The sequence below is a fragment of the Pelobates fuscus genome, chromosome 1 (genome assembly GCF_036172605.1).
Source record: "Pelobates fuscus isolate aPelFus1 chromosome 1, aPelFus1.pri, whole genome shotgun sequence".
Taxonomy (NCBI): domain Eukaryota; kingdom Metazoa; phylum Chordata; class Amphibia; order Anura; family Pelobatidae; genus Pelobates; species Pelobates fuscus.
The window spans coordinates 148,244,670-148,257,171 of record NC_086317.1 but is presented as its reverse complement, the minus strand read 5'-3'; positions in this window follow the sequence as shown (position 1 = coordinate 148,257,171).

The following is a 12,502-nucleotide window of genomic DNA, read 5'->3' as shown; positions in this document are numbered from 1 at the left end:
TTAGAAATGTATTTTAGTAAATGTTCTTTAAGATAACCCCTCTTCCAGCATGTTATCAATTTTGTATACAAAGTTGAAACACACTTGTTACTTATACGTGAATCGATAGACATATATATATTCTATCTATATATATTAACCATTACTTGTCACAGACACTTTCCTGATATAGGGAAACCAATAGTAGGATTATTTTAGTAATTGTAACTTTTTGTTCATAATATAACTTAACAACTTTGCATATTCCCTCTATCCACATTGCATAGTATTGCAACAAATCACACTTGCCTTTACATTTTTAACTCGTCCAAATAATTCTCTATTCCTGCATCAGATTCACTTTCCTAACCTTCGTAATCAACACTGAGCTACATCCCCGACTCCCTATCTTATACACCAGTCTTGGAGAAAATACTTTGCAACACAAAATATATATATATATATAAAGCGCTACGGAATCTGTTGGCGTCATATAAATGGCACAACTTCTATTAAAATAACAAAATACACAATTAGAATATTTTCTAGCAAAAATTCCATTGCTAGTCTTATCAGTAGTTCTGAATAACTCCCTTCCCCCCGAACCTCCGTCTCACTGAAGGCAAGGAGAGAGAGGCGGGGGGGAAGTGGGAGTGAGGAACAAGAGAGAGAGAGAGAGAGACTGCCAGCAGAATCTCTTTAACCATGTCAATGCTGTACAGTAACAAGACAGAAGGATAGCCACGTTACAGTTATTGCAAAAGCAAAGAGACACAAAAACACAACATTTAGTAATACTCTCAGTGAAACTCAATACAAAACCCCCACCCTCTATCAGGGTAATGGCTAACACAAAATACAAAAACAATTATTATAATATACATATATTCTTAACCCTTTGTGATCTAGTTCTTCCTCAGCCCAACCTTCCTGCTGAATAGCATTGCTACTCTGTCAGTAATCTACGCCAGCTTTCTGGCTGCAATCTACCACATGAAGGCACAGCAATTTTACACACTTTAGCAATCTCTATCTTCAACTAGATCACACGCGCTAGCCAGCCCTTTATTGGGCTTTTCTAATCCCTGTTCCATTCCCCTCATATTCAGGCGTCCCAGATATAGGGGAAAAAGGTTTTAAACAGAGTGTCCACAATGGTTGACTGCCACTCGAGAGGGGTGGGTCCCCCCAAGTGTGTCTTCCCAAAACGTAGACTTGTCACTAATTGGAGCGAGGTGATAAGTGTGTGACCAATCACTTCTCTCACAATAGAAATAGGAGAGGATAGTGTATATAACTCAGGAAGTATAGAAAAGGTAAAAAAAGTAAAGTGGAATTTTAGAGACAGACACAGGAGTTTGAATGACTCCTAATTAAACAAACAAGACAACAATACAGTTGAAATACAGTGCATGCATCACAGTTCAAATAAAATCAACAGTAATTCCTTTCCTTTACTCAAGTGACCCAAGTCACCTCCCTCAACCTCGTAGTGTCCCCGCTCGGAGAACGACTTTCGTAAGTCTCACTACCAGCAGCCACAGGAAACAGCAACCATCTCCGACCCGAATCCTGTCTAGCCTCCCTCAGTACAGCAGTCCACAAAGTGTGGCCACCTCTATCCTCACTCCCGTAGTGCCCCTATAAAACCCACTTATAAGTCTCACTACCACGTGATGCAGAAAACAAGCAATGCCTACTTGAATCCCCCCAGGAGACTGAGTCCCCTACCACAAATTAAATAATCAGGAAAGCCCCCAACTTCAGCGCTAAAAGCTGGAGGGTCCGGGGTCAGGAAAGCCCCCAACTCAACACTTAGAGCCGGAGGGTTCCGGGTTCAGGAAAGCCCCCAACTCAACACTTAGAGCCGGAGGGTTCCGGGTTCAGGAAAGCCCCCAACTCAACACTTAGAGCCGGAGGGTTCCGAAGCGCACAGTGAAGCTAGCTAGGCTATCAAAGTGACACAAGAAGGATCACAGGAAACTATGAGTCTACACAGTTCCCACAGTTCCAACAAACCTCTTTTTCCATACAGCCACAGCCACGAGGCTCCTAAAAGAAGTAAACAGGCAAAGAAGACCCCCAGGAAAACTTCCACAGGTCAACCCCCCTTTTTCCCTACAGTCACAGCCACGTGGCTCCTAAAAGGAGTAAACAGGCAACAGGACTCCAGGCAAATCCCCCGGGTCCACCCCCCTTTATCCCAAAAGGGGCAACAGACAAACACAGGACCCCCAGGCAAACTACCACAGGTCCACCCCCCTTTATCCCAAAGGGGAAACAAATAAACACTCAGCCCGGGCACTCACGCTATAATATGCCAATACACACACACACAGGCAACAGATAGACTAAATGCAGGTAAACAAGTGAGTAACGAGACACCGGGCAAGATATTACCTGTCTTTGATGTCCTCCCGGGAAGCAGTCACAGACACGTGGACGGGTCAATCAAAGGGGCCGGAACATACCGGTGGCTCTGCAGAAGTCTCTACCGTGTACCTGGAGGTGATCAGTCTCCTTTCCTACCCCCAGGATTCCCCCGTCCAACAGCATTTTCCTTAGGACGGCTCACCGGCCAGACATAACCCGATGCCCCACGTTGGAAAGCGCCAAATTGATGTAGATTAATTTAGAAATAAACAAATATGTTTAAATGTCTATCTGTTCCTGTCCAAATCTGAGATGATTAAATTGCGTATACGCAGAAGTAAGTTCACACTGACACATGGAGTTCAGGTTAAAAGCACTTCAGAAAATTTAATGGCATCTAGTTGGAAAATGGTTATGCAGACCCTTTTAAAGGCAAAATGACATCATCATTGAATATCAGATAATAACAAATAAACATCATTAATTGGATTAAATGTTATGTGACTATATCAGTGTCCACCCATCAATATTATTAATTGGCTCAGGGATTTGAGTGACTAGCTAGGTGTCCTCCCACCGGGAGGTGGTATTGTTCTGGACACGGGTGTGGACAGAAGGCTCAGGCGCCATCTTTCCCAGCATGAGGTTTACTCGGTGGAAAGGGGGGCTTGAGCGTCATTTTACACAGTCAGTGATGTCAATCTTGTGGTCAGGTGCAAGGTTCTTTTATGAATAGAACATTTCATTAGTACAGTGTTCTCATGGCCTTGGCTCTGGCCTTGGTTATACTTTGTTGCATGTTACAGGAGATTCAATAATTCCGGAGTCAGCTATGTCTTTATAGAAAATACAGTCTCTGTTCATTGTATTAAATGTTGCTGGGAAATTCTGTCATGTAATGTAGTTTAAGATGGAGGATCTGTCAGGTAATGATGACAAAATGGAGGGTCTGTCACAGTGTAAGGTTAAAATGGAGTTAGTACAATAATTCAATACAAGTTCAATAAAGATTTTTAATAATTCTACATCAATACCATGTGAATCACATCACCCTTTTTTGTATCTGTGGCATCACACTTGTAGCATTTACAATCACTGGTATCTAAATAATGAACATATGGGGCTTACGACTTTTGTTTATATACTGTATTTGACTTGTCCTCACCAACCATTTATATTGCAATTTGAAAAGGTATACCCTAATATGAATAGTACGCCCTAGAACAGTGGTTCCTAGTCCTAAGGACCAACCAACAGTCCAGGTTTTGTCAGTATCTGCATTGGAATAAAAAGGGAAATACATAAATTCTGGATTGTTGGTGGTCCATGAAGACTCGTTTGGGAATCACTGCCCTAGAATATTTCCTTAAGTTGATAGTATAGAAATAAAAATTGCTTTTTATTATTATTTACAAGAGTGACAAACTACCCTTTGCCACTGGCTTTTGGAGGAGCCTGATTGCCAGCCTCCTGCCCTATGACAATGGCCCCTGGGGTGTATTGCCATTTAAAAAGTCTATTTGGGCTTATTGGATTTTGAAAATACTTTAATGGCCCCTTTAATTCCATGGGAAAATGTGCCTCTTTTTCTTTGTTCTATTGTTCCCCAGCAGCGCGTTGTCCCAGGGACACTGCCAGACCAGTTGAAACTGGCTGCTTTGTCATTCCTCAATCTCTCAACAGCCCTTGCTATTGTTTAACCCCATGGTGATCCAACCGTATTCGTTAGATCTGAGCACTTTTCGGATATATTGAGCGCTTAGATCCAAGCTATCTGGGGATATGTTGGACATATAGGTTAAACATTGTATTATATGAGTTATGTATTTTTATGTGTTTTTTTTTTTTTTTACAGTTTTTGGACTTAGAGATATTTCCTGTACCTGGAGGTAATTGGCTTACCACAGCTTCTTAAGCCAATTATCTCCAGGATAGAGGAGAAGTTAGACCGGCCGCACAGCCTGAATCTGTGGAACTGTTTTGGGCATGAAAGCCATGCTTGCGGTCGGTCAAATATGACTTCCAGGAATTTCCTGAACCCCTGTTCTGATCTGGGTGATTTTTGGATATGTTGTTCACCCAGATTAGAGCTATCCAAGGATGTATGGGGGATATGTTGTTGTTTTGGGGTGTTTCTGTGTTTTGGGTAAAACTGTATATTTTCTGCCTGTGATAACTAAGTTAGCCAATTGTGTTTAGTAATTATATCACAGGCAGAGGGGAGGGTTTGTGTGCCTTAGCTGGGAGTGTCTGACTGTACTGTACTGTGTTGATTGGCTGTTGTAACTTTGTGTCCTGTGTACCACAAGGTCCACGTGGGTGGTAACCTTGTGGGAAAATGTGTATATAAGAAAGTCCTGTGTGCTCATTAAACCAGTTCTACTTCACCCTCAATTTAGAGACCTGCTTACCCCTTCATGAAGTCATGTTTGGGGAATTGGAGAACTACTCTCTGGGGATTGCTATAATCACTATACTCCCCAGAGTATAATCACTAGCTCTTGTAAGAGCTGTTCTTGTTCCTGGTTCCTGCTCTCTGGATTAAGGAGAGGTTCACCCACTGGAAGCTGGAGCCCGGTCTTGGGTCCAGGGTGGGTGCAGGACAGCGAAATCACAACCAAGCTGCAGCGGTTCGTGGTGTTTGCGGTGGTTATGGTGTCGAGTGCGGTGCTGATGGCCCTTGGTGAGCACTAGGAGCATCGTTTGATGGAGGCACCCAGTCAGGGTGGCAGGTGATCCGTTACAACAAGTAATACAAAAATAGAAGCAACAATATACACAGAGTGTATTCAAGTTCACATAGCAATAAAATCAAATATACACTGAACAAAATTATAAGCACAACACTTTTGTTTTTGCCCCATTTTTCATGAGATGAACTCAAAGATCTAAGACTTTTTCTATGTACACAAAAGGCCTATTTCTCTCAAATATTGTTCACAAAGCTGTCTAAATCTTTGTTAGTGAGCACTTCTCCTTTGCCGAGATAATCCATGCACCTCACAGGTTTGTTATTGCACAGGTGTGCCTTAGGCTGGCCACAATAAAAGGCCACTCTAAAATGTGCAGTTTACTGTATTGGGAGGGGGGTCCAAAAGGCTCCGTGGGGGGGGGGGGGGGGGTGTCCGAATACCAGTCAGTATATGGTGTGACCACCATTTGCCTCACGCACTGCAACACATCTCTTTCACAAAGAGTTGATCAGGTTGTTGATTGTGGCCTGTGGAATGTTGATCCACTCCTCTTCAATTGCTGTGCGAAGTTGCCGGATATTGGCAGGACCTGGAACACGCTGTCATATACGCCGATCCAGATCATCCCAAACATACTCAATGGGTCACATGTCCGGTGATTATGCTGGCCATGGAAGAACTGGGATGTTTTCAGCTTCCAGGAATTGTGTACAGATCCTTGCAACATAGGGCCGTGCAATATCATGCTGCAACATGAGGTGATGGTCATGGATGAATGGCACAACAATGGGCCTCAGGATCTCGTCACGGTATCTCTGTGCATACAAAATGCCATAAAGAAAATGCACCTGTGTTCGTTGTCCATAACATACGCCTGCCCATACCATAACTCCACCACCACCATGGGCCACTCGATCCACAACGTTGACATCAGCAAACCGCTCACCCACACGATGCCATACATGCTGTCTGCCGTGAAGAGAACACCTCTCTAAAGTGCCAGACTCCATAGAATGTGAGCATTTGCCAACCCAAGTCGGTTATGATAACAAACTGCAGCCAGGTCCAGACCCTGATGAGGACGAGGAGCATGCAGATGAGCTTCCCTGAGACGGTTTCTGACAGTTTGTGAAATTCTTTGATTATGAAAACCGATTGTTGCAGCAGCTGTCCGGGTGGCTGGTCTCAGATGTTCTTGGAGGTGAAGATGCTGGATGTTGAGGTTCTGGGCTGGTGTGGTTACACGTGGTCTGCTTGTTGTGAGGCCGGTTGGATGTACTGCCACATTCTCTTATGGTAGAGAAATGAACATTAAATTCACGGGCAACAGCTCTGGTGGACATTCCTGCAGTCAGCATGCCAATTGCACACTCCCTCAAAACTTGTTACATCTGTGGCATTGTGCTGTGTGATAAAACTGCACATTTTAGAGTGGCCTTTTCTTGTGGCCAGCCTGAGGCACACCTGTGCAATAATCATGCTGTCTAATCAGCATCTTGATATGCCACACCTGTGAGGTGGATGGATTATCTCGGCAAAGGAGAAGTGCTCACTAACACAGATTTAGAAAGATTTATGAACATTATTTGAGAGAAATAGTCCTTTTGTGTACATAGAAAAAGTCTTAGATCATTGAGTTCAGCTCATGAAAAATTGGGGCAAAAACAAAAGTGTTGCGTCTATAATTTTGTTCAGTGTAGTTATGTACAGTGGACAAAAATAGAGAAAAACATAATTACCAATTCCATTGGAAATTTGTCTGTCATCACATATAAAAGCAGCACACAAATCAATAAATATAAGGAAAAATTGGGGAAAGAGAATAAAATAATTCAGATATACTAGAGGGATTGGGGGGTAAAGGGTGGGGAGTGGGGTGTAAGAATACTCAAAACAATGAAGTAATAGATTTCGCTGTGATCCAAGATAGTTGATAGATAATTAATATACAATTAGATGAAACAGACAACTCAGCTGATGGAATGAGGCAATTTTATAAGCCAGTGGGCTTATACATTAATTAAACATGGACTAGATTAGAGACCTCAGTTATCAGAGAAGGCAGGGGGTGGGTTAAAGCTCGATTTCTCTCAATCAAACTAGTAGAGCTGCTACTAAAATATCAAATATCAAATTTGTTGGTTTTGGAAAGTTTGACAGAAAACAAAAGTAGTCAGGGGTATCAGGTAGAGTGAAGCTAGGCAAAATTCAATCAGAGAATGTACTTCTGTCCAGAATCTGGATAAACTAGGACAGGAGTAGGCAATCTTCGGGACTCCGAATGTTGTTGACTATATCTTCCAGAATGTTCTTACAGCGATAATGCTGGCAAAGCATCATGGGAGTAACAACCTCTGGAGTGCCGAAGGTTGCCTACTCCCGACCTAGGACAACTCCCACCAGATTGAAAAAAATCAGCATTTATTGTATTTGGTGAAGCTCATTGTGGACAACCTGGATGGACTCATGTACTCTCTATAAATAATTTTTCATAATAGTTTAAGCATGTGAAGAGCTAAACTTAAGAGCCCCACAATTTTTAAACAGTCCGTTTCTGAAACCCAAGTCTTTTCTTCATGCAGTTACAAAGAGAAACTTGCTCAGTTCATAAAATGAACAGGTGATAAATAAACAAGATCATACGCTTAAGTAGTTTGAGGCCTACACATGATTTTTCAAAACTGTCAGCTGATGTCCTTTTACTATATTACATTCAAACAGAAATGTGCAATGCTGTAGATAATCTGAAAATAGATCATACCTTTATCATTATATTAAAATACGAATATAATAAAATTCATAAGAAAGATTGGTGAATGAAGGCATAGGACATGTTAGGAGTTTATCCCAAAGGGCTCACAAATTAAAGGAACACTATAGTCACCAAAAATAACTTTAGCTTAATGAAACAGGTTTTGTGTATAGGTCATGCCTTTGAAGTTTCACTGCTAAATTTTCTGCCTCTTAGAAGTTAAATAAAATTTTGCGTTTGTTCATGCAGCCCTGGACACACTTCCCCTAGCTGTGACTGACATCGCCTGCATGAAAACAAAATGGTTTCACTTTCAATTAGAATGTAACTTACTTTAAAAGTTTTTAACGCCTGCTATGTAAATTAATCTTCAAGCACATACTCGAGGCTCCTGCAGGGTCCGACAAGCTATTAACAGAGCATGAGATAAGACATTCAAAATGAATCAGAATTTGCAATAAAGAAAGTGTAAACATTAGATTACTCTTTACAGGAAGTGTTTAGGAAGGCTGTGTAAGTCACAGGGCTGCATAAACAAAGTAATTTAACTCTTAAATGGCAGTTATGCTTCAAGCAAATATATGCTGCACCAAGGGAAAGTGAAATTGTGTTAAGCAACATACATGTAGCCCCATGTAGCTAGAGCGCAGCTAAGTGGAAAAAGGCCTTGACAGGGGTTAGGAGGCGGGCTTAGGAGGAAGTAAGCGAGGGTTGGAATTATGGGTAAGTGGGATTGGCTATTTAAATGAGCAGCCATTTTAGGTGAGTCATTCTAACTTCCTACCTGGTCGAGTTTGTGTTCGCCTCGGGGAGCGCGGACTTTGCTTGGTCGGATTTCTTTTGTCTCCTCTGCAGGAACAATGGACGACGTGGAGCGTTTGCTGGAAGGGATCAGGTCGGCAGCACGGCATCAAGGTGTGGACTGGCTACGGGCACAGCTTGGCCCTGCCCTGGCGGAGGCGGCGGATCGGGACGGCGATGGCGGGAGACCGGTCCGGGCCCGGAGGCCCCCGAGGAGGCTAAGCCCGGGCGCGGGGCCCGGTGAAGTGGTACCCGGTAGCAGTGGAGTTCCAGTTCCGACCGGCAGCAGGCCCGGGAGCCGCGTGGTCGAGGCCTTGCCTCCCCGTGTGCGGACGGAGCCTCGGATGTGCACTAGGCGGCAAAGGGATATCGTGGACGGGGGCGCGGCTGCTAGCAGGTCGGAGGCGGCCGGGCGGCCCCCTGGTGCTTCGAGACCCACGGAGGGGAGGCCCAGGAGGGCTTCCCCCCCTTCGGACAGCGGAGACGATGAGGAGGCTGGATCCGGGAGACCGCATGGCAGGCATCAGGCAAGTGCAGAGGGCTCAGGTCGGGGCCCTCTTGGCGGGAAGGTTGTTCGGGGGAGCTCTGCCACTGGGGGGGGCGGGAGTAAGCCGGTTGGGGGTACACAGGCCTTAGTGGGAAAGGGGGAGGGCCCTGGGGCCCCGAAGAGAAAATGTGGCTCTAAAGGAGTAAGTTCTAAGGGTGGTAGGGGTTCCCGGGAGGGGGCCAGGTCAGACAGAGGGTCTCCCGTAGGGGTGGTGGGTAGTTCGGGGCCATCGGGGTCTGGCAAGCAAGGGGTCAGAGGTAAGGGGGTGGGGGAGGGGGTTTCGGAGGTAGCTAGGCAAGGGCGTAGGGTAGGCCGGGAGTCGGGTCTTTCCGTAGTGGAGGGGCGCAGGGGGGGCCCGGGTTCCAGGAGTAGTAGTGACAGTCCCTCGCCCGTTAGATCTCTGGGGTCCCGGGATGCTCGGGGGCGGTCGGGTCGGCACTGCTCCCCCTCGGATAGCTCAGCAGGGGAAGGTGCGGCAGCCCCTCGGTATGGACAGCAGGGGCGGCTTGCTGGTAGAGACGGGAGGAGTCGTAGCCCCAGGGGTTCCCGGGTGCCACGTGGTGGTAGAGGTCAGCGGGAGGCTTCGGTGCAGAGCAGGCGCTCCCGGGGTCGGGACGGGAGGGGAGTGGATGTTCGTTACCCCCTACCCAGGACTTCTTCTCCTTGTCCTAGATTTCGGAGCCGTTCTGCTTCCTCACAGGCTGGGCACCGGGTGGGCTCCCCGGTCGGCGAGATGGCGGCGGAAGTTCCTCTTCCCGGACGTCAGGCGATCTGTACTGCAGCCCCCACCGCTCCGGTGTCGGGGGGCTTGGCCGGTGAGTCCAGTGGGTCACTACACTCTAGCGCACTAGTTACCACACTTCAGGCACTACTCCACTCATTGGGGGCGGGGGGTGACACTAGCGGCGTTGGTCAGGTGTGGGCTCCGGGTGCAGTGGCTTCAGGTTCTCGGATCCGGGATTCCGCGGGGCCTAGTTCGGGCGGGGATTTGGTGGTGCCGCAGGACGTAGGGGAGGTTGGGAGCGAAAGGGCTGAGTTGTCCGGGGGTATCCCCGACGCGGCTAGGCAGCACGCATACGTATCTTTTGCGGGCCCACTGGGGGTCCATTTGAAACAGGACGTGAAGGATAAGATTTGGAAGGGCGAGTTCTGTGAGATTTTCTCCCTCCTCCCGTTAGAGGACTTCATTGACCTCAAGGAGGAGGATAAGAAGGATGAGAAAAAGGAGGAGGAGGAGAAGAGGAAGCGGTACCGCAAGATACCGAAGTCCTTCGGTAATTGGTTGCGGGCTTTTTGTGTGCTGGCTAGCGTGCTCGGCGAGAAATCGCCGGGGTTGTGCTCGTCTTTGTTCTGCTATTTGGATGGCATTTGGGAGGCGTACCGGACTTACGGGGGGTTGGCCTGGTGGAGGTACGACGAGCAGTTTCGGCAGCGGCTGGCGGCTAACCCGGGTATGCGGTGGGACCAAATGGACCTGCCGCTCTGGATGAAGCTAATGATGGCGCAAAAAGCGCAGCCCTTTCAGAGCTCGGCCGGCGCCAGGGGGCAGTCCGCCTCGTCGGCCACCTTACAAAAGGGCTTATGCTGGCTCTGTAATGAGGGCCAATGCAAATGGGGAGCCTCCTGTCGTTTCAAGCATGAGTGCTCCGGCTGCGGGGGAGCTCATGGGCTCAACCGCTGCTTTAAGAAGGGTAAGTCCGGAGGCGCCGGCGCGGCTGTCGCGCCGGGGGGAGGGGGTGCATCCGCTTCCCCTGGGCCTAACCCCAGTGAAGCTAAGCGCGATGGAGCCGTGGCTAGGCCGCTACGGTAACAGGGCGGACGCTGCGGTGCTCCTGGCGGGGTTTGCAGTGGGGTTCTTTATTCCGTTTCAGGAGCGACGAGGGGGTCAAGGGAGGCTGCGCAACCTGAAGTCTGTGGCGGACTTCCCGGATGTGGTTAGGGAAAAGCTGGGCAAAGAAGTTGGACTGGGCCGCATGGCAGGCCCGTTTGTAGTGCCTCCGCTGGAGGGCCTGCGGGTTTCCCCACTTGGGGTGGTCCCCAAGAAGGAGCCGGGTAAATTTAGACTCATTCACCATCTCTCATACCCGAAAGGGGAGTCGGTGAATGACGGTATTCATAAGGAATTGTGCTCGGTGTCATATGCATCTTTCGACCGGGCGGTCGATTTGGTCCGGCGGGCCGGGCATGGGGCCCTGATGGCTAAGGTGGACATCGAGGCCGCGTTCCGGCTGCTACCGGTCCACCGGGACTGTCATCACCTGCTGGGGTGTTTCTTTGAAGGGGCCTACTTCGTGGACTTGTGTCTGCCTATGGGCTGTTCCATTTCGTGCTCCTATTTTGAGAAATTCAGCACTTTTCTCGAATGGGTGATACGGGTGGAAGCGGGGAGTCGTCTTATTGTACATTATCTAGATGATTTTCTGTGTGTGGGACCGGCCGGTTCCCTGGATTGCCTGCGCCTGCTGCGGACGGTTGAATGGGTGGCGGGCCAATTCGGGGTTCCGCTGGCGGCGGATAAGACCGAGGGCCCGACCACGTGTCTGAGTTTTCTAGGTCTGGAGATTGACTCTGGGAGGGGAGAATGTCGGCTGCCCCAGGATAAGCTGGCAAGGCTTCGGGGGGCGGTGGCTGCCGTTGCTGGGGCACGCAAGGTGACTCTGGTGCAGCTACAGTCTTTGATTGGGTTGCTCAATTTTGCGTGTCGGGTCATCCCGATGGGAAGGGTGTTTAGTCGCAGCTTGTCGGCCGCTACCGCGGGGGTTAGATCCCCGCACCATTTCGTACGGGTGTCGGCGGCCATGCGAGCGGACTTGGGCATCTGGGATGCCTTCTTGCGGGATTTTAATGGGACGGTGTTGTTCCGGCAGGAGGGCCAGTCGTCGGCCGAGCTGGAGCTTTTTACGGATGCTTCGGGCAGTATAGGCTTTGGGGCATATTTCGGGGGCTCCTGGTGTGCGGAGCGGTGGCCGGACTCTTGGGGTTCGAGCCCTCTTCTGCGCAACTTGGCTTTCTTGGAGTTGTTCCCGTTGGTCGTTGCAGTAGCGTTATGGGGTGACAGGCTGCGTGATCGGAAAGTGGTATTTTTCTCGGATAACATGGCGGTGGTTCACGCGGTGAATCGCCAGTCGGCGGCCTCAAAGCCGGTGGTTCAGCTGCTTAGGCGACTGGTATTGCTGTGTATGTCCCGAAATGTTGTTTTTCGCGCGCGCCATGTTCCCGGCTATTTGAATGAGGTGGCTGATGCTCTATCTCGTTTTCAGTGGTCCCGTTTCTGGCTGGCGGCGCCGGGGGCATCGAAGGAAGGGCTGGCTTGCCCGGACGAGATTTGGCAGCTGGGGGCGTCCTGCTTGGAGGACT